This window comes from Bos javanicus, chromosome 23 (genome assembly GCF_032452875.1).
Source record: "Bos javanicus breed banteng chromosome 23, ARS-OSU_banteng_1.0, whole genome shotgun sequence".
Lineage (NCBI taxonomy): Eukaryota > Metazoa > Chordata > Mammalia > Artiodactyla > Bovidae > Bos > Bos javanicus.
This window is the reverse complement of record NC_083890.1, coordinates 11,453,001-11,474,974: the sequence shown is the minus strand read 5'-3', so window position 1 is coordinate 11,474,974 and position 21,974 is coordinate 11,453,001.

The window sequence follows — 21,974 nt, the reverse complement described above, 5'->3', positions numbered from 1 at the left end:
TGCTTCATACCACCACAGACGCCACTGGGATGCAAGCTCAGAAAGGTACAGACATTTGTGCCTTTTATTCACTGCTTTAGCCTGGCACCTAGGATAACACCCAGCACACAGGAGGCATCAACAAGAGTGTGTGAATGAGTGAAGGGGGGATGGGGGAACAACACATGCACCAATCAGAGGCTGCCACACATCCACTCTGATGGGAGAGGCAAACACACACTGGGACTGTCTACACAAGTCTATCCACAAGCACTGAGTGCTCACTGGCAGGGGCACAACACAGGGATGAAGGAGGCCAGGGCCCTGTGGCAGAGGTTGCTAGTTACCGTCCTTCCGTTCTTCCCTTCCTCCCTACTCCTGGAACTTCTGGCTGGTCACATAGTCGAACAGAATAAAGACTACATTTCCCAGACTCCCTTGCAGCTAGACAGCCCGGTGACTAAATTCTGAGGTATACAGTGTAAAGGGAGATGTCAAATGATGGCTTCCAGAATTCTCCTTAAGAGATAGCTGATATTCACTCTTGCTCCAGTCGACTGGAAAGTGATGTAATCGCTGGAATAGGAGCAGCCATGTTAGACTGTGAGGAGAACTTGGTCATGAGAGCCGCCCATCATGGAGCCACAGGACAGTGGAAGCCTGAGTCCCAGAGGACCATATGGAGCAGAGCTTTCCTATGAGCCTTGAACTCCAAAAACTCCTAATGCATAGGCCAATATTTGGGAGTTTGCTATCACCTGCAGACCATCTCAGTCCTAACTGATACTGACTCCATCACTGGAAACTCAGTCAGCTGGGTGCAGCACAGAAGGAAATAGACCTACTCTGCCAAGTGTGGTGATGATGGCTCTGCACAATATACTGTAGGAAAAGCCTCAGAGGAGGGAGGACCAGGCCCAACTGGGAGGGGGATGTCAGGGAAGGGGATCCAAGAAGGCTTCCTGGAGGGAGTGACACCTACACTGAGATCCATGGAATGGGGAGGAGTTTTCAAGATGGCGGGATGTGGCAGGGGAGGGGTGAATGTGGCGAGAAGGACTTGGACAAGCCAAGGCTGGGAGGAAGGGCGTTCCTGGCTGAGGCACAGCAAGTGCAAAGTCAAAGAGGCCGTGACTAAACAGGGCTGATCTGGTGCAGTCTGAGCACAGCGTGCACAGGAATGGGATAGGAACCATGAAGGAAGGAAGATGAGTTACGGATGTTTTCATCCTTGTGTGGATGAAGGCTTGGAAGCTGGGCACAGATGCCTAGTGTGTAACGTGTATGCATGCGTGCACAGTTGCTTCAGTTGTGTCTGACTCTTTGTGACCACATGGACTGTAGCCTGCCAGGCTCCTCTGTCTATGGAACTCTCCAGGCAAGAATACTGGAGTGGGCTGCCATGCCTTCCTCCAGGGGATCTTCCCAACCCAGGGATCGAACCTGCATCTGTTATGGCTTCTTCATTGGCAGGCAAGTTCTTTACAACTAGTGCCACCCGGGTGGCTTAACCTCACACAACTTGTGTGAGACAAGTACTCTCATAATCTCTTTTCACAGATGCAGAACCCAGGCACAGGGAGATTAAACCTCTGGCCCCAGGCTTCACAGCAGGGAACGATGGGGCTTGGATTGGAGGCTGAGCAGTGGACTTCTCAGCCTGGTGCCCTCCTGAGCCCCTCTGCACTCTCACAGGAACATGGCTTTGCAGAAGATACTCTCAGCCCTTTCCATCTACCTACCCTGACCCCTTTCCCCCCATTTGGTATCGTCTGTGGGCAATATTAGTGCCTGGCTGGCTTACAGCAATACTGTTGCAGTGGGCTCTTGTCTAACACTCAGAAATGAATTGTCCAAGAGACATAAGTGCTGACAAAGCAAGAAACTTTACTGGGAAGGAGCATCCAGGCGGAGGGCAGGAGGGTAAGGGAGCCCAGGAGAACTGCTCTGCCACACGGTTCACAGTCTCAGGTTTTCTGGTGATGGAGTGAGTTTCCAGGTTGTCTCTGCCCAATCATTCCGATCCAGGGTCTTCCCAAGTGGTGTGCCCATCACTTAACCAAGATGGATCCCAGTAACGAAGGACTCTGGGAGGTTGGTAGGACATATGGACTGATGGCTCCTGTCTCCTTTCGACCTTCCTCGAATTCTTCCAGTTGGTGGTAGCTTATTAGTTTTGCATTCCTTAACTGATGCAGGGGGTTACTGTGGTGCCTGGACAGGGCGGGCTGTTTTGGATAGTGGTTCCCCTAACAATACCAGGAGATTTTGATCTTGGTCCTTAGGGAAAGAGAATTGAAGGGGCTCCAGGGAGCAGAGAGAAAGCCCAGAGCAGCCAAAGAAAAGGGCACATCTGAAAAGGGGACCCCAGATTCATTCAGGCAGGGTCCTTCTTTTGTTTTAGAGGAAAGATTTCTGTCAGGAAGCTTCACATCTCTAATCCTGTGTCTATAATAAGGAGGTAACCATCATCCATATATTAGTGTGTTTCTCACGTTATCTTGGGGTTTCCCCAGTGGCTCACACAGTAAAGAATCCATCAGCAATGCAGGAGACCCAGGTTCAGTCCCTGGGTTGGGAAGGTCCCCTGGAGAAGGGAATGGCAACCCACGCCAGTATTCTTGCCTGGAGAACTCCATGGACTGAGAAGTCTGGAGGGCTACAGTCCATGGGGTCGCAAAGAGCCGGACACGACTGAGCGACTAAGCACCCATGCATGCACGTTATCTTATTTTTACCCTCCCACCAATCCCATGAGGTTGACACACTTACCATCATCTTACAGATGAGACAAGGCACAGAAATGCTAAGTAACTTGCTGGCTTTGCTCAGCACATAAATGACAGCACCGAGAACCGCCCCTGGTCCGCATGACGCCCAAGCCCACACCCACAGTGGCCTGACTCTTCCAAGTCCTCAGTCAGAGATCTTTCTCTCCATGACAGAATTCTGTTCAGACGCAGCTGCCTCTTCCCCCAGAAGCTCCCCTCCCCCTCCCATCCTGCTCCCACAATCTGTAGTCAACATATGCCTTGAAAAGGCGACAAAGCCACAGACGTCCTCAGAGGTTTTTTAAAATGTATTATTATGCAAGAGCTGAGCGAATTGTTGCTAGAAACACCCCTTGCCTTACTCAGTCCGGGCACGTTCAGAAAACCCTTCCTAAAACATGAATCTGAGCGCCTTCGGGCACCAAAGACCTTGGACTGGTTCTCCTGCATCCCCTGCCTCTGGGAAGGAGGTCTCTTAAATACTGCTCAGCTGGAGGAGGGCCTTTTCCGAGATGGAGATGTGGGCTTCCTTCCCTTTGGCCACGATTCTGTAATAACCTCTCCACAGGCAGAGGCCATGCTGCACAACCCCATTGGGCGCTGTCCCCATCGAGCACAGCATGCTTCCGTCCCTGTGGTCAGCCCAGCTCTTCAGCAACTGGCCTCAGCCTTCCAGCACCCCACTGCCCATCCCCTCAACGCTTCCAGGACATTGTGCTGGCCTGAGGCCCACCGGCTCCAGGCCCTGCGACATCTTAAAGTCCAAACTCAAGTCTGACTGATGGCTGGATGCTGGGTAGCCCGCATGTCTGGATTTCTTCCCAGGAGAAGCCCCAAGTACAGCCCAGTAAATCAATAAACAAATTAATAAGCAAATACTGCTGTCTGCTGAGCCGGACTGGGACTCCTGGGCGAACAGATTTCAAATCAACAACAGACAGCCACAGGGGATGCCGGGAACCGGGGCACCATTTCTTGGTGGAATTTTCAAAGCCCCCCATGGGTCCCAGGACTAGAAGCAAGGTTAGGGGGCAGGGGCCAGCAGGGAGCTGTAGGCTGTTGTCACCGAAAACGCCTTTCCATCCTCAGCGTCATCTTTCATCCTCACTTGCTCCAGTTCGCTCTTTCCTGCCGAGAGCAGGGCTCGGTGCACAGCTGGCAGGAGCTTTGATCTGGGTACCAGGAATGATGATGTGGGTGACAAAGGAGCCCCGAATCACACGAGGCACCAATTAGGGGAGTTGGCCCTTTATCGCTGACTCGCAGCTACACGGCAGTAGCAACCGCGTAGCTGCTTCTGTGCACTTCTGAGTGGGTCTGGTGGGTCAAGGGAGGCCAGTAGGGAACTGATCTCTGTGGATGCCACCCCCATCATCCCCTCAGCTCTGGGCAGCCAGCATCCGATCCTCCAGGCAGGGAGACCCTGGCAGAAACCTCCCTGCCAGCCCCCTCCACCCCTCCACCCCCTCCGGCATGCAGAGGCCCAGGGGCCAGGGTCAGATGCAAACAGAAGTGCCTGGTGGCTGAAAATAGACCCAACCGGACCTCAGGAGAATCTCCAGCCAGGAGGCCTGCGGCGCCTTTTCTGAAAGGGCCTCCTGAATGCCTGCGTCCTCTCTTTTGTGCTCATAAATGCCACCCAATCGCAGCGAGGCCGCTGAAGCTGAATAAGAAGAGAGAGAGAGTGTCTGCCTGGGGCGCTGGCCTCTGGGCTGTCTGCCAGGGCTGTCAGGCTGCCCAGACTTCAATACCAACAGAGTTAAGGGACAAGGAAACAGCTCCGGTAAAGGCTTGGAAGTCGGGGAGGGAAATGACCTCTCTTGTGAGGCAATAGAGTTCAGTTACCCAGGGCTTTCTGGCACGAGGCTGTCGCGAGGCCCCACGCAGGCAGGATCCTCTGGCGGGTGGGCGCAGATGGTGCCCCCAGTCAGTGGAGCCGGCCCTTGGCCCTGCCCCGTCTGGCTGCCCAAGGCTCTCACGGCAAAGGAGCCTGGGCCCACCATTTCCTATCTGGCCATCGGGAAGGGGGTCCTGTCAAGCTGCCACAGCTCTCAGCAAGCACATTTCAGAAACAGGGGATGGTGCCTCCCCTCCCCAAACAGCCCGGGACACCTGGAGAATTCTGATCATGAAATGCACGTGCCGAAAAACCTCTGATGACCTGCTGATGGCCCACAGAACAACATCAGGACTCACAAACATCCCTCCATTCCTTTGCTGCTTCAAACAATCCCCGGGTGCCTCTCTATGCCAAGCCCCTTTGAGGAAGGTGTCCAGCTGGTGACAGTGAGCAGGACAGATATGGTTCCTACCCTCTCTGAGCTGGCAGTGGAAAGGGAAGCCTGGCTCTCAAATTCAAAAGGTGGGCTCATGTGGGCAGGGCGGGGAGATAGATACTCCCTAGAGCAATGGTCCCCTGACTCTGGGATCTAGTGCCTGATGATCTGAGGTGGAGCTGATATAATAACCATAGAAATAAAGTGCACAATAAATCATCCCCAAACCATAACACATACACAAACAACCAGTTTTCCAATGGAAAATTGTCTTTCACAAAACTGGTCCCTGGTGCTAAAAAGGTTGGGGACTGCTGTTCTAGAGGGAGGGTAGATTTCAACTGGGCCTGGAAGGCCAGCTAGGCTGGGGGCCAGAGTGCATTGCAGAGGGTGGGGAGGGGATATTGGCTGGGGGCATAGGTCGGGAGGACCCAGTCAGCCAGGGACGGAGAAGCAGAGGCCCGCTGACTGGAGGGCGAGGCTGGGGCAGACACGCACCACTCCCTCTTGCAGGCTGGGTGGACGTGCAGAGGACCCTGCCCCAGGCCCCGACTCTGGCTTCTCAGGCCACTTGCTGTCAAGTGTCACCCCACCGCCAAGCCTCCCACATGACCACCGTCAGCACGTGAGAGGAAGAGAGAAGGGAGTTGGAGACAGTGAGAGAGAGAAAGAGACCAGCTCCAGGGGCACAGGCCGGGTCCACTTCCTTCCCGGCCCCAGGGAATACCTAAGAGAAGCCCCACAGCCTGGCGCCAGAGCTCAGACCCTGGGGCCACACCCCGATTCTGCCCCTTCCTAGCTGTGTGGCCTGCGGTGAATCTCTTCCACTTTTCATCCTCCTTGTGTCACTTCTCCGTTTGGAAAAAGAAGGTAAAATTAGCATCAGTGTTCTGAGGGTTGTTGTGGGGATTAAAGGAGTTAATGCATATTAAGTGGCTGGAGCAGCTCCCAGTTCCCAGCAAGAGCCCTGTAAGCGCGACTCTATTATTACCCGAGAGAACAAGGTGTCGGCCTTTGCCAGAGGGAGGTGCCCGGGCCAGGCCACTTCAGCAGCGTGGGGAACCGGGGACACGAGTGAGAGGAGAAGAAAACCCTGGAACAACAGGCCACTCTGGACTCCTGAGCAAACTGGAGAAAACTGGGGGCCCACTGGGCCCAGATGTATGTGTGCGTGGGTGTGTGTGTGTGACTTACATGCAGGCAAAGGCACTTGTCTCTAAGTGTCCAGCTTGATCAGTTTTTACACATTTCCATCACCCCAGAATGTTCCTTCAGGGACACTGGTCCTCCACACAGGCTGCATCACAGCAGGGAGCCTACACTCCATGGGGGCATGAAATAATCTTTTGGGGCTCTACTTCTATCTCTTGCATCTTATTCTTTTCAATTTGCCCTCTTGTATGTACTCTATAATATACATTAGCTCAGTTGTGTGTGTTTAGAATTTATTAATAAATAAACTTACATTTGCTGGGGTTATGAACTTACTATTTCCTGCTTGTCCCCTCAGCCCACCTTCACCCGGTCCTGAGAATCCCTGCCCTAGGGTGTCAGGGAGGATTTGGCTAATGGGAGACTTAATGGGAAGAAGAAAGTGCAGTCAGGGACTTTATTTCCACGGCTCCCTCCCTGCAGGGCCACCCCAGGTGGCTGTGTCCCTCCACGTCTGGGTGCTCCACTCTCTCCCCTCCCCTGTGGACTGAGGAGCAGTCACAGCTCTGCACCACCCCTTGTAGCTTCTCTACACCCACAGCTTTATAAAGAGGTTCTGGGGCTTCGCAGGTGCCACTAGCGGTAAAGAACCTGCCTGCCAGTGCAGGAGACATAAGAGACTTAGGTTCGATCCCTGGCTTGGGAAGATCCCCTGGAGGAGGGCACGGCAACCCACTCCAGGATTCTTGCCTGGAGAATCCCATGGACAGAGGAGCCTGGCAGGCTACAGTCCATGGGGTCGCAAAGAGTCAGACACGACTGAAGCGACTTAGCACACACGCAGGTAAATAAACTTGCTTGAATTACCCTAAATTAAACAGGACATCTGTTTCCTGCTGGGACCCTGACTGATATACAGACACATCCTCAAAAATGTTTTACCCACAGGGGTGTGTGATCAAGATATTTGAAGATCACTGTTTGCTGCACAGCACGGTGCCTATTTGTGGATCTGGTCCCATGGAAGCCGTCTTCTCCAGGCTTGGAAGCAGCAGGCATTCAGATAATCTGCTGCGCAGGTGGAGCCGACTGGACTACCACTCACGGCTCACTGGGGGTCCCACCCTCTCAGAGACTGATGGTCGGGGGTGATGGCAGCTCCCTTCTGCTCAACTAGCCTTCTCTCTCAGTTCCCGCCATTTCCTGCTGGGGATTCAGCTGTTTCTCAAGTGGCTGCTACTTGATTAGTTCAGTGTCTTCAGAACAATGAAATGACAGCCTCACCCCGAATGACATGAGGAGAGTTTAATAAAGAGCTTGTTTGCAAAGGTGTATAGGCAAGACTTAGGGAAGCTGATAAGGGGTGCTTCAGTACCCAGGGCCGGCGAGTGTGGGGAGCCCCGGAGAGAGCTGCAGTGGAGGGAAGGCTGGGGGGGAACCGTGGGCAGAGGGCCGTGGCCAGCCCGTGACCTTGCGGGGAGGAAGCTGGGGTAATAGATTCCCCATCCTCACTGCCTCCATTCCTGAAGCCTAGCTGGAAGCCAGTGGGCAAAGGAGCCCTCGCAGGCATCCAGAGAAGCAGCAGTCATCCGGGCCAGGGAGCCGGGCGCTGTAAACTCACATCCCCGCAGGCAGATCCGGGCAGGCAGCTAGCTAAGCCATGATGTGGCTCACCCCAGGCTCCAGCCTCATCACCGCCAAAGGGAATCCAGGCAGGTGGTGGAAGGAGGGGTGCTCCTGCTCTCTGATTCCTTACAACCTCAAAGAGAGGAGGCGAGGGAGACAGGAGGCCGTAGATAAAAACACAGTTGCCTCCAGCAAAGCCATTTAGGAAGAGCTCCTGAGCCTTTGTTCACCGCAAAACACACAGATCAGGTTCTCGCTTCCTCCGGAGCAGCAGGGGGGCAGTGCGGGGCTGAGTGAAAGAGGAGGGGTTCTCTCCCTCACCCCTGGGAAAACTCAGAATCCTCAGACCCGGCTCTGCCCGTGTCTAACTGTAGCTCCAGGCAGGATCCCGTATTTCTCTGGATCGCAGTGTCCTCCTCTGGAAAGTGGCAATAACAGCACCCACTTCCTGGGGTTTTTGGAGAAGTGAGTGTGACAACACTTGGGGAAGCGTATGTTCCTCACCAGAAGAGACGGGGGATGGCAGGCACGTGCTGTTTTATGGAATACCCAAAAGGAGTACTCGTCTTTAAATGCATCTAGTTGAAATGACAGGACCTTTCCCTCGTCCCCTAAGGGTTTACCGAACATCTTAACGGGCGCACTGCCTTGTGGGCTCCTGGAGAGAAGGAGGGGGTGGGAAATCAAACACCGACGTGAAACAACGGGAGAACTCTGGGCTAGGGTCAGGCAGAGTTTCAAGGTAGTACAAGGAATTCTGAAAGAAATATTGTCCCCCAGTCATGTCTGACTCTTTGTGACCCCATGGACTGTAGCCTCTCAGGTGGCCCTAGTGTTAAAGAACTTGCCGAAGAGACTCAGGTTTGATCCCTGGGTCAGGAAGATCCCCTGGAGGAGGCAATGGCAACCCACTCCGGTCTTCTTGCCTGGAGAATCCCAAGGACAGAGGAGCCTGGTGGCTACAGTCCATACTGTCACTTCAGTCATGTCCGACTCTTTGTGACCCTTGCACTGTAGCCCGCCAGGCTCCTCTGTCCTTGGGATTCTCCAGGCAAGAAGACTGGAGTGGGTTGCCATTGCCTTCTCCAGGGGATCTTCCTGACCCAGGGACTGAACCCAGGTCTCTCGAGTTGCAGACATGTTCTTTACCATCTGAGCCACCAAGGAATTCTGAGCAGGGGGAAATTGGGCTTGGGAAGGCAGCTCTGGAAAAGTCAGAATTCCAGGTGAGAGGAGTCACCTGGTAGAAGCAGGAGCCTGGAACACTAACAACAGCCAAGAGGGAGGCAGGGCACGGGGTGCTCCCTGTGCTCCTCCTGTTTTTCCATCCTGCCATCCTCAATTATGTCTCCTCATGACACGAGGTGCCTGCAGCAGTTCCAAGCCTCGCATACATTCTCAACAGCTTCCCAAGTAGAACTGAAGGGGTCAGATGGAGAAAAATGTGGGTGGACTTCCCTGGTGGCTCAGATGGTAAAGTATCTGCTTGCAATGTGGGAGACCCGAGTTCAATCCCTGGATTGGAGAGATCTCCTGGAGAAGGAAATGGCAACCCACTCCAGTATTCTTGCCTGGAAAATCCCATGGACGGAGGAGCCCGGTGGGCTGCAGTCCATGGGGTCTCAAAGAGTCGGACATGACTGAGCAACTTCACTTTCACTTTTCAGTGTAAGAAGAGAGGATGACTTTCTTCTCACATAGGTCTCTTACAGAGGAAGAGAATTTCCTAGAAGTCCCTGCATATTACTTCTCATGTCTCATTGCCTTAATGAGGCCACATGCCTACCCCTAAGCCAATTACTAGAAGAGGGAGATGGATGGTCGTCATGGATTTGCACCAATCATGATTCACCTGGTGGCTAAGCACATTGACTCCTGATAGAGCTCTCCCCCACTCCAGTACTCTTGCCTGGAAAATCCCATGGACGGAGGAGCCTGGTAGGCTGCAGTCCAGGAGGTCGCTAAGAGTCGGGCACGACTGAGCGACTTCACTTTCACTTTTCATTTTCATGCATTGGAGAAGGAAATGGCAACCCGCTCCAGTATTCTTGCCTGGAGAATCCCAGGGACAGAGGAGCCTAGTGGGCTGCCATCTATAGGGTTGCACAGAGTCGGACACGACTGAAGCGACTTACCAGTAGCAGCAGCAGCAGCAAAGGAGAAGGAATGCTGTGGGATAGGCGATGGACAATGTCTGCCACGTCCATCCCAGCTCCCGCTGCGCCCCTGTTGCAGCACAAAGAAAACACACCACTTCAGGCTCCTTCCACCACCTGCCTGTCCTCCCACTTCATCTATCATCCTTCCAGCCGCACCCTGGAGCCCAGCGCTCAGGGCCACTGCTCCACAGAACTCACCAGCGTTCTTCCAAACTCTGCCACTCTGCTGTTGGCTCTCCTGCAGCAAACGGCAAGGCCATCCATCAGTCTGAGGCAGAAAGGTGGGTGGCTTCCTAGACTCTACCCCCTTACTCTCTGTGTTCCCTCTTCTCCTCGTTTTGCCTGCGCTGGGTCTTCGTTGTTGCGTGTGAGCTTTCTCTAGCCGTAGTGCGCTTCTCATTGCAGTGACATCTCTTGTGGAGCACAGGCTCCAGGGTGTGTGGAGTCGTCGTGTCACATGGGTTTAGTTGCCCCAGGGCATGTGTAATCCTCCCAGACCGGGGCTAGAATCCGTGTCCTTTGCATTGGTAGGAGATTTCTTAATCTCTCAACTACCAGGGAAGTCCCATATTCCCTCTTTAATCACCCCCTTCCTAGGTCTTCAAGATGTCACCCCTTCCCATCCCCGTGTGATTGCTTCGGCTCAGGCCCTGGGGCCCTGCCATCCCTGCTTAACCAGTCCCTGCTTGCAGTTTCACCTGCTTCCAGACCAGGGCTGGCAGTAAAGTGAGGCAAGCGAGGCACCTGGGGGGCAAGATGTTGTGGGGAAGCCCTGCTCCCACTGTCCTCTACAATGCAACCAGCTGATGCTTCTAAAACACGAATCTGATTGCAATGCCATTTACGCTCAGACCTGCCCAAGAACTCCTCTCTACTTTGGTAAGGAATCAGACTCCTTAGAACGGTCTTCACCCATCTTCTGTTCTCCCCTCTTTTTTTTCCTTTTATGAGATATTTAAGACCTACACAAAAGGTGTAAATCATAATAAAATGAATACCCTTATATGAGCACCATCATTCAGCTTAAGAAACAAAATATTACCAACACAGTAGAAACCCCCTGGGCACTTCTCCCCAGTCACATCCACCTCCCCAGTTATGGAGATAATCACTAGCCTGCTTTTTTTTTTTTTTTTAAAGTTCGAAGTCTTAACCACTGGACTGCCAGGGAAATCCCTGCTGCTGCTACTGCTAAGTCACTTCAGTCGTGTCCGACTCTGTGCGACCCCATAGACGGCAGCCCACCAGGCTCCCCGTCCCTGGGATTCTCCAGGCAAGAACACTGGAGTGGGTTGCCATTTCCTTCTCCAATGCATGAAAGTGAAAAGTGAAAGTGAAGTCGCTCAGTCGTGTCCGACTCTTCGAGACCCCATGGACTGCAGCCTACCAGGCTCCTCTGCCCATGGAATTTTCCAGGCAAGAGTACTGGAGTGGGGTGCCATTGCCTTCTCTGATTAAGGGTGATTGAAATAGTCTATATCATGGTTGTCGTGGTGGTTATACAAGTATACACATTTGTCAAAAGTCATAGTTCAGTTTAGTTCAGTCACTCAGTCGTGTCTGACTCTTCGCGACCCCATGGACTGCAGCCTACCAGGCTCCTCCATCCATGGGATTTTCCAGGCAAGAGTATTGGAGTGGGGTGCCATTGCCTTCTCCAAGGGAAGTCCCTAGCCTGCTTTTTTCTTCTTTTTAATAAATCTACTTTTTAAAATAATTCTACTTATTTATTTACTTTCGGCTGTGCTGGGTCTTCGTTGCTGCGAGGGCTTTTTCTCCAGTTGCGGTGGGCAGAAGCTACTCTCTAGCTGCGGTACACAGGCCTCTCACTGCAGGGGCTTCTCTTGTTGCTGAATAGGCTCTAGGGCACTCAGACTTCAGTACTGTGGTTCCCGGCTGTAGCACACAGGCTCAGTAGTGGAGGCACATGGGCTTAGTTGCTCCGTGGCATGTGGAATCTTCTGGGATCGGGAATGGAACTCGTGTGTCCTGATTGGCAGGCAGATTCTTTACCACTGAGCCACCAGGGAAGCCCCTCAGCCTGCTTTTGATGTTTGCTATTTAAACAGCATATGTTTGAGTAGTGAAGCAATATATAGTATTATTTTGAATATTTTGCATGTTTTAAAACTTTAGGGAAATAGTATCATATGGTTTATGTTCCTCTGCAACTTGTTTTTTTCAAACATTATGTTTGTGAGATTTATCCATGTTGATGTGTGTAGCTCTAGATCAGAGGTCAGAAAACTTTTCTGGAAGAGAAAGATAATAAAATTTTAAACTTTGTGGGCTGAACAATCTGCTGCAACTACTCAATTCTGCCACTATAATGTGAAAAAAGCCATAGACAATATGTAGATGGGCAAATGTGACTGTGTTCCTATACAACTGTAATTACAAAAACCATAATTACAAAAACAAACAAATCAAAAAGCAGGCTGGATTGGGTGTATTTTGCTAATCCCTGCTTTAGATCATCATTGCTGTATAATTTTTCATTGTATGATACACTGCAATTTATTGATCTTTTTTCTGCTGATTGATATAAGCAATTGAATTATTTTCCCAACTCTTGCATTCATGACTATATAAAACTATACATGCACATCCTTTGCCATGTAGAGTGGATGGAGAACCTATCCTACCCCATTAACTTTGAGTTTGGCCTAATGGAATTTAACCAATAGAATGCTATCGAATGTGATGCAAGCATCATTTTAAATGATTTAATTTGGCCTCTTGCAGTCCTGCCATTTGTCATGAGAAGAGCTTGCTCCCAGCACACTGTTCCTCCTTCAGACTCAATCCCCAAATGAGAGACACAGAGAGCCGGGGCAAAGCCGGGCAGACTCACCCCGGCTAACCTGAAATCCTGTGGGCAAGGAGCACTCCCTGGGCTATGACCCGCCCACGATGAAGGAAGGAGAGCCCAACGCCATGTTTGAGGCCATTCTGGACACTGTGGATCCAAACAGGGACAGCCACATCACCCTGCACGAGTACTTGACCTTCATGATCAGCTGTGAGAACGAGAAGGGAGACTGAGAAGCTTCGAAGGGAAGCCTTCTGTGACCAAGGGAGGAGCTGTACCAGGACCTGACTCGGGAACAAGCCGACTGCTTCGTCTCCCACGTGAAGCCCTCCATGGACAACAAGGGCTGTGAACTCCCCACTGCTTCTGACTATGTCAAGTGAACCCGCTCGCTCCTCATGAATTGATCCTCTGCTCCTAGGTTAGCCTGGCTCTCGCTGCTCACCTTGCTGCTGACTCGCTGCCTGTCATCTCATCTCTGTGCTCTTAAGAAAAATACTCCCAGACAGTGATACTTTCCAACGTAACCTTAACCTGCTTAGCTTGGGATAACATTGGATAGAAAATGGTGCTTTGATAAATTGCTTCTGGTCTAGTCACCAGGTTGCTGTGGGACCCAATTCCTGTCTTAAAGCCAGCTGCCCCTTTTCAACTGCAGAAAAATCTAAGCGGCTGGCTGGTTCGCCTCTTGTTCTCCCTCTCCCAATTTTCTGTTTTCATGTAAAAAGCAAATGACTTGACTCCTCTCCCAAAAAAGGAAGTAAATGTTTGTTGTTGTAAGTCACTGAGAATTGTTTGTTACACAGTATGATTACAGCAGTGGCTGATTAATACAATGGACATTTAAACTGTTTTCAAATCTTTGCTATTACAACAAAGTACACGATTGTAATATGTCAACTGACGCACCTTCAACTTTTTTAGTTAATGCTGATTTGTTTTCCATAGTTTTGTATCAACTTACACTCCACCAGGGGTGTATCAGAGTTTCCATGATTCCACATCCTTGTCAGTGCTTGGTTTTGTCAGATGTCTGCTAATCTGATGGGTGTGAAATTGTATTCCCTGTCTATCTCTTACTCATCTTTCCTTTTCTCTGAGCCTCCTTCCCTAACTCCCCAGTGTGAACTAAGCCCAACATTCTCAACAAATCCATAGCTCCTTCTGCTGCAAGACACATGGGATCTTAGTTTCTGGACCAGGGATTGAATTGTGCCCCCTGCATTGGAAATGCAGAGTCCTAACCACTGGACCACTAGAGGAGACTCAATCCATAGCTCCTTAAGCTTGACTCTCTCACAGTTTTGGAGCATGGCATTGTATTTATCTTTTAGCCTGTCACCACACAGTGATCCTGTGTCCCCCAGCCCCAGTATAGAGCTCAGAACATAACCAGTTCAGTTCAGTCACTCAGTCGTGTCTGACTCTTTGCAACCCTATGAATTGCAGCACGCCAGGCCTCCCTGTCCATCACCAACTCCTAGAGTTTACTTAAACTCATGTCCATGGAGTCGGTGATGCCATCCAGCCATCTCATCCTCTGTCGTCCCCTTCTCCTCCTGCCCCCAATCCGTCCCAGCATCAGAGTCTTTTCCAATGAGTCAACTCTTCGCATCAGGTGGCCAAAGTACTGGAGGTACAGCTTCAGCATCAGTCCTTCCAAAGAAATCCCAGGGCTGATCTCCTTCAGAATGGACTGGATGGATCTCCTTGCAGTCCAAGGGACTCTCAAGAGTCTTCTCCAACACCACAGTTCAAAAGCATCAATGCTTCAGTGCTCAGCCTTCTTCACAGTCCAACTCTCACATCCATACATGACCACTGGAAAAGCCATAGCCTTGACTAGCCGGACCTTTGGTGGCAAAGTAATGTCTCTGCTTTTGAATATGCTATCTAGGTTGGTCATAACTTTCCTTCCAAGGAGTAAGCGTCTTTTAATTTCATGACTGCAATCACCATCTGCAGTGATTTTGGAGCCCAAAAAATAAAGTCTGACACTGTTTCCACTGTTTCCCCATCTATTTGCCATGAAGTGGTGGGACCAGATGCCATGATCTTCGTTTTCTGAATGTTGAGCTTTAAGCCAACTTTTTCACTCTCCTCTTCCACTTTCATCAAGAGGCTTTTGAGTTCCTCTTCACTTTCTGCCATAAGGGTGGTGTCATCTGCATATCTGAGGTTATTGATATTTCTCCTGGCAATCTTGATTCCAGCTTGTGCTTCTTCCAGCACAGCATTTCTCATGATGTACTCTGCATAGAAGTTAAATAAGCAGGGGGACAGTATATAGCCTTGAAGTACTCCTTTTCCTATTTGGAACCAGTCTGTTGTTCCATGTCCAGTTCTAACTGTTGCTTCCTGACCTGCATATAGGTTTCTCAAGAGGCAGGTCAGGTGGTCTGGTATTCCCATCTCTTGAAGAATTTTCCACAGTTTATTGTGATCCACACAGTCAAAGGCTTTGGCATAGTCAATAAAGCAGAAATATATGTTTTTCTGGAACTCTCTTGCTTTTTTGATGATCCAGCGGATGTTGGCAATTTGATCTCTGGTTCCTCTGCCTTTTCTAAAACCAACTTGAACATCTGGAAGTTCACGGTTCACGTATTGCTGAAGCCTGGCTTGGAGAATTTTGAGCATTACTTTACTAGCATGTGAGATGAGTGCAATTGTGCGGTAGTTTGAGCATTCTTTGGCATTGCCTTTCTTTGGGATTGGAATGAAAACTGACCTTTTCCAGTCCTGTGGCCACTGCCGAGTTTTCCAAATTTGCTGGCATATTGAGTGCAGCACTTTCACAGCATTATCTTCCAGGATTTGAAATAGCTCAACTGGAATTCCATCACCTCCACTAGCTTTGTTCGTAGTGATGCTTTCTAAGGCCCACTTGACTTCACATTCCAGGATATCTGGCTCTAGGTGAGTGATCACACCATCATTGATTATCTGGGTCATGAAGATCTTTTTTGTAGAGTTCTTCTGTGTATTCTTGCCACCTCTTCTTAATATCTTCTGCTTCTGTTAGGTCCATACAATTTCTGTCCTTTATTGAGCCCATCTTTGCATGAAATGTTGTCTTGGTATCTCTAATTTTCATGAAGAGATCTCTAGTCTTTCCCATTCTGTTGTTTTCCTCTATTTCTTTGCATTGATCTCTGAAGAAGGCTTTCTTATCTCTCCTTGCTATTCTTTGGAACTCTGCATTCACATGCTTATATCTTTCCTTTTCTCCTTTGCTTTTTGCTTCTCTTCTTTTCACAGATATTTGTAAGGCCTCCTCAGACAGCCATTTTGCTTTTTTGCATTTCTTTTCCATGGGGATGGTCTTGATCCCTGTCTCCTGTACAATGGCACAAACCTCCGTCCATAGTTCATCAGGCACTCTATCAGATCTAGGCCCTTAAATCTATTTCTCACTTCCACTGTATAATCATAAGGGATTTGATTTAGGTCATACCTGAATGGTCTAGTGGTTTTCCCTACTTTCTTCAATTTAAGTCTGAATTTGGCAATAAAGAGTTCATGATCTGAGCCACAGTCAGCTCCCGGTCTTGTTTTTGCTCACTGTATACAGCTTCTCCATCTTTGGCTGCAAAGAATATAATCAATCTGATTTCAGTGTTGACCATCTGGTGATGTCCATATGTAGAGTCTTCTCTTGTGTTGTTGGAAGAGGGTGTTTGCTATGACCAGTGCATTTTCTTGGCAAAACTCTATTAGCCTTTGCCCTGCTTCATTCCATACTCCAAGGCCAAATTTGCCTGTTACTCCAGGTGTTTCTTGACTTCCTACTTTTGCATTCCAGTCCCCTATAATGTAAAGGACATCTTTTTTGGGTGTTAGTTCTAAAAGGTCTTGTAGGTCTTCAGCTTCTTCAGCGTTACTGGTTGGGGCATAGTCTTGGATTACCGTGATATTGAATGGTTTGCCTTGGAAATGAACAGAGATCATTCTGTCATTTTTGAGATTGCATCCAAGTACTGCGTTTCGGACTCTTTTGTTGACCATGATGGCCACTCCATTTCTTCTAAGGGATTCCTGCCCACAGTAGTAGATATAATGGTCATCTGAGTTAAATTCTCACCCATTCCAGTCCATTTTAGTTTGCTGATTCCTAGAATGTTGATGTTCACTCTTGCCATCTCCTGTTTGACCACTTCCAATTTGCCTTGATTCATGGACCTGACATTCCAGGTTCCTATGCAATATTGCTCTTTACAGCATTGGACCTTGCTTCTATCACCAGTCACATCCACAACTCGGTATTGTTTTTGCTTTGGCTCCATCCCTTCATTCTTTCTGGAGTTATTTTTCCACTGATCTCCAGTAGCATATTGGGCACTTACCGACCTGGGGAGTTCCTCTTTCAGTATCCTATCATTTTGCCTTTTCATACTGTTCATGGGGTTCTCAAGGCAAGAATACTGAAGTGGTTTGCCATTCCCTTCTGCAATAGGCACTTTATAAATAATTGTTGAATGAAGGTTTGATGAGAAACTTTAATCAGTCTGGTCAGCTCCTGTCCCAGGGGAGAGTATGAGCTGAGATAACAACTCATCACAGGTACAACACACACATCAAGGTGTGTAAAAGCAGGTACAACACACACATCAAGGTGTGTAAAAGGTCAGAAACTGATTACTCTTCATGTGGTATCTGACTTGGGCTTTGAATGCTACTTGTTTTTATGCTAAAAATGTGATCCGACCAAGGTGGATCTCAAGGGAATAGCAGTAGCTAGAGAAGTGAGTGAAAGCTAAACCCTAAAGGTCTAGGAATGTTTTGTGAGCAAATGGAATCTAAAAAAACAGGTTGCTTGCATAGTAAATAACTAGCATTTCTTGCACACTATTCCAAGTACTCTATACATATATGGAATCCTATGATAACCCCATGAGGGTGAATATCAGAGAAGGAAACTGAGAAAAGTGATTTGCCCAAGGTACACAGCTAATGAGTGGAGACCAGGATTGATTTGAACTCAGACAGTCTGGCCTCAGTGCCTGAACTTTTAATCACCATCCTCTCCTGCTGTTCCGGAAACCTTCACACACACCCCCAAGGCAATTGCTCTAGAGATCAAGGGACTAGACACATCCCAGAAACCCCTTCTCTGAACCGTGAGAACGCCTTTGGATGGTATGGTTTTGTGTGGCATACCCAAAAGCCAGAGTTCTGAGAACTCCTTGGGAAGCATCTCCGTTGCCATTCAGTGTGAGAGAAAGAACACAGGTCTGGGAGCCAGGAGACAGGTTTTAATCCAAGTTCAGCCACAGTCTTAGTTCATGTTATTTTTTGTTGCAAGAAGAAAAAAAAAAACCAATAATTTCAAAATTTCCCAAACAAAGAGGGAAGATATAAAAAATGGGCAGTGCTGATAGAACACCCACGGGTTGATCCAAGAGACGGACCGTGGATATGACCATGCATTCATTCTGTCCCTTTCTCTCTGGGCTGAGAACAGCATCACATTTCAGGGTCAGATTTCTGGGAGGTGAAATCTGATTGGCCCAGCTTCTGTCAGGTATCTGATTGTTATCTTTTCTGGCCCAATCCACTGTGACAAGGAAGGTGAAACCACATAAACTTCAGAAAAGAGGGGCTGCTATGAACTAGGCAGATAGCTCTAGGTGTCTAACAAAATTACTAACTCACTGTAGACCTTAGGGAAGCCATCTTCCTTCCTGGGACTCAGTTTTTCTCACTTGTAAAATGAGAGATTTGATCTGTATCTTGTTCACCATGACATCTACTATGCCTCACACATAGTAGATGTTTAACAAATGTTTGTTGAATAAATGAATGGACTCGAATGACCTCTACGTTACTTTCTGATTCTTGTAGTGTCTGTCTTGTAGAATTCTTATATGTGAGATATGCGGGTGCTGGGAGCTGCCAGGGAGGAAGAAGAGGAAGAGGAGTGCAGATAAGCACGTGCTGAAGGTGACCAGGGAAGCCAACTTAAGCAATCTTTTCTCTGGGCATCTTTCCAGTGCCAATCCTCTGTCCTCAGCAAGCTGTCTTCTGGACAGAATTTGGCTTCTTTAAAGGACCTTGTCCCTGGAGAGATAGTGCCCTTTACAAGCTGCTAAACTGGCTTCCTGAGAATAGCCAGCACAGAGCCATTTGGTAACAAAATCCAAAGGCGAGAACCCTGGATTTGACTCCAAGAGCTAGAATCCAGACTCTTCCACTTATTTTTTTTAATAGTTATTTATTTATTTGGCTGTGAAGAGTCTTAGTTGCAGCACACAAAATCTTCATTGCATCATGCAAAATCTTTCGCTGTGGCACACAGACTCTCTAGTTGTGGCATGTGGGCTCAGTAGCTGTGGTATGGCGGCTTAGTTGCTCCACAGCATGTGGCATCTTAGTTCCCTAACCAGGAATTAAATATGCATCCCCTGCACTGCAAGGTGGATTCTTAGCCACTGGATCACCAGGGAAGTCCTCAGACTCTTCCACTTATTAGGTGATATGAATGGATCACTTAACCCCTCCAAACATCAGAGTCTTCATCAGCCAAACAGATATGAGAATATTTGTTCTGCTTCATTCATAGGAGTTCTCAAGGCATAGTACATGTAAAATTGTCCAAAATACTTGAACCACATTTATGGTGTGCTAATGAGGTATGAGGGCTACCCTGGTAGTTCAGCTGATAAAGAATCCGCCTGCAATGCAGGAGACCTAGGTTTGATACCTGAGTTGGGAAGATCCCCTAGAAGAGGGCATGGTAACCCACTCCAGGATTCTTGCCCGGAGAATCCCCATGGACAGAGGAGACTGGCCAGCCATAGACCACGGGGTCACAAACAGTCGGACATGACTGAGCGACCAAGCACAGCACAATGAGGTATGAGGCACAGCATTATGTGCTGAAATGGATTATGTTATATAATCTTCACAAGAATTTTATGAGATACCTACTATTTATTTTATCCTCATTTTACAGATGAGGCAACTGAGACTCAGAGGTTAAGTAACTTGTTCAAGGTCATACAGTTGGTGAGCAGCCGAGTCAGTTGCCATGCCTTGAACCACCAGTCTCTACTGCCTCTGTCTATGTTCCAGTGATAGACGCCTGACAGTGTGCTGGTAATTATTATTCTTACTTCCCAGGGCCCAAGCTCCCTCGCAGAAGCTAAACACTGAAATTTAAACATTGAGTATCCAGATGTATGAACATCCAGAGAAGCAGAACTTCAGGGTTCTCCCAGAAAAAGCAAACAAAAACACTCAGTCTACAAATTATATGAAATAAGAAATTTCTGGGCAGTAAGTGAGAGAAACACAGCTCAAACTGGTGTACTCAAAAGGGAGGATGTGTTGGCCTCCATCCTTGTTGGCCTCCATCCCGGGAGAGGCAAGAGCAAGGCAACTGGAACCTCAGGTCCAAACACCCACAAGGCTCCGTCTCTCTCACCGTCTCTCACTAGCTGCTGCTTTGTGCACTCCGCCTGCCTCACCTCATACTCCACAGGAACTTCTTTTCATGGAAGGCAGCACAACTAGCGGCAGTTCCAGGGTCACAGCTCTGCAACCAAAACTGAGACGAGGTTTCATTTCCCAGCTAGAGATTAAAAACCTCAGTGAAGCTCTCCTATTGGCCAAACCTGAGTCATGAGCTCTCTCCTCTGAACCAATCACTGTGGCCAAGAGCATATGATTCTATCACTGGCTACCCTGCTCAGGGAGCTACATGGCCCCCCATGTGACCAGTGGGAGTGGACTTGTTATCAAAAGGAGGGGGGCGGTAGAGATGGCAGCACAGATATGGAGTCTGGAGGAATCTCTGAAGCCAATGGTCACCCCAATTTGTGTCCCTTCCAACTTTTCCTCTTTCTCAATCCACACCTACTAGTAAAAAGTCACCTAGTGGGCTATCAGTTCCATATTCCCATCTCCTTCTTCAGAAGGGTTCAGGCCATCTTCTTTAGGGATGGAGGAGAGGGTCTGTCCTCTCCTACAGGCCATTTATCCATGGATGTACCTCAGATTCCTTGTCTGCAAAGGGAGGGTGACCGAGCCTGCCCAGCCTTCCTTACAGAGCTGTGTGAGGACCACAGAGCTAATGGATGTGAAAATTTGCCTTAGAAAGAACAAAGTGCCATATTTACAAACACAGGATGTATTTATTGATTTATTTATTTTCCTTTGTATTCTAAAAAAGGATTTGAGGTAGTTTACCAAAATGTACACAATACAGTGGGATAAAAATAGATGAAGTGATAGAACAAAGGGAAAGCAAGGGTAGAAAAAGAAAATAAAGCCAAGGAGAATGCTAGTACATGAAAATCTATGCTCAAAATCCCTGAACAAGTTCAGATCTGAGCTTCGTTGTGAGCGAAATAGTGGATGTATAATCAGTTACCAAAGGTACAGTAGCCATGAGGTAAAATCCTATTAGCATGCCAGGAAGGGCACATAGCCTATCTTGATGCTAATATCTGATAGAAATCTCTTCTTATCAAGAAAGCATTATGGAATTCCCTGGTAATCCCGTGGTTAAGAATCCACCTGCCGGAGTGGCGCGCACTTCCGGAGTCTCCCGGCAACTTTAGTAAGCGTGGTCCGCTTACTAAAGCCAAAGAAAAAAAAAAAGAATCCACCTGCCAATGCAGAGGACACAGGTTAGATCCCTGGTCAGGGAAGATTCAACCTGCTGAAGGGCAACTAACCCCTTTGCCACAACTGCTGAAGCCTGCTCACCCTGGAGCCTGCGCACCACAACTAGAGGAAGCCTGCGTTCAGCAACGAAGACCCGGCCTAGCCAAAAATAAATAAATTAGTTTTTAAAAATATTATGGAAGGACTGGTCTCCATATTCAACAAATATTTAGATTCCTGTCCTTTTATTTTCGAGATGCCCCCTGACATCTGCTTCAGGGTGTCAGGTGGGTTCATCATCTACTTATGATTTGGTTTAATTGAGCTAACATCACTGGATACCAACTAGGTAGAAAGCAAAAACCTTTTTTTCATCTATTTTGCTTTTTTTTTCTATTTATGGGAAAATGAGGTTAGGTGCAGGAGTGGTACATGAGTTCCCCCGTGAAGTGTGGGACAAAACGGTTCGAGCATCTTGGCTTAGCTGAAACGTATAAAAATCACTAAGACATAAAACTGATCCAAGCAGGCTATAAAGACACGGCTGCCTTTGCCTCAGAACCTGGGCTATAATCTCCTGTCCTGGAAC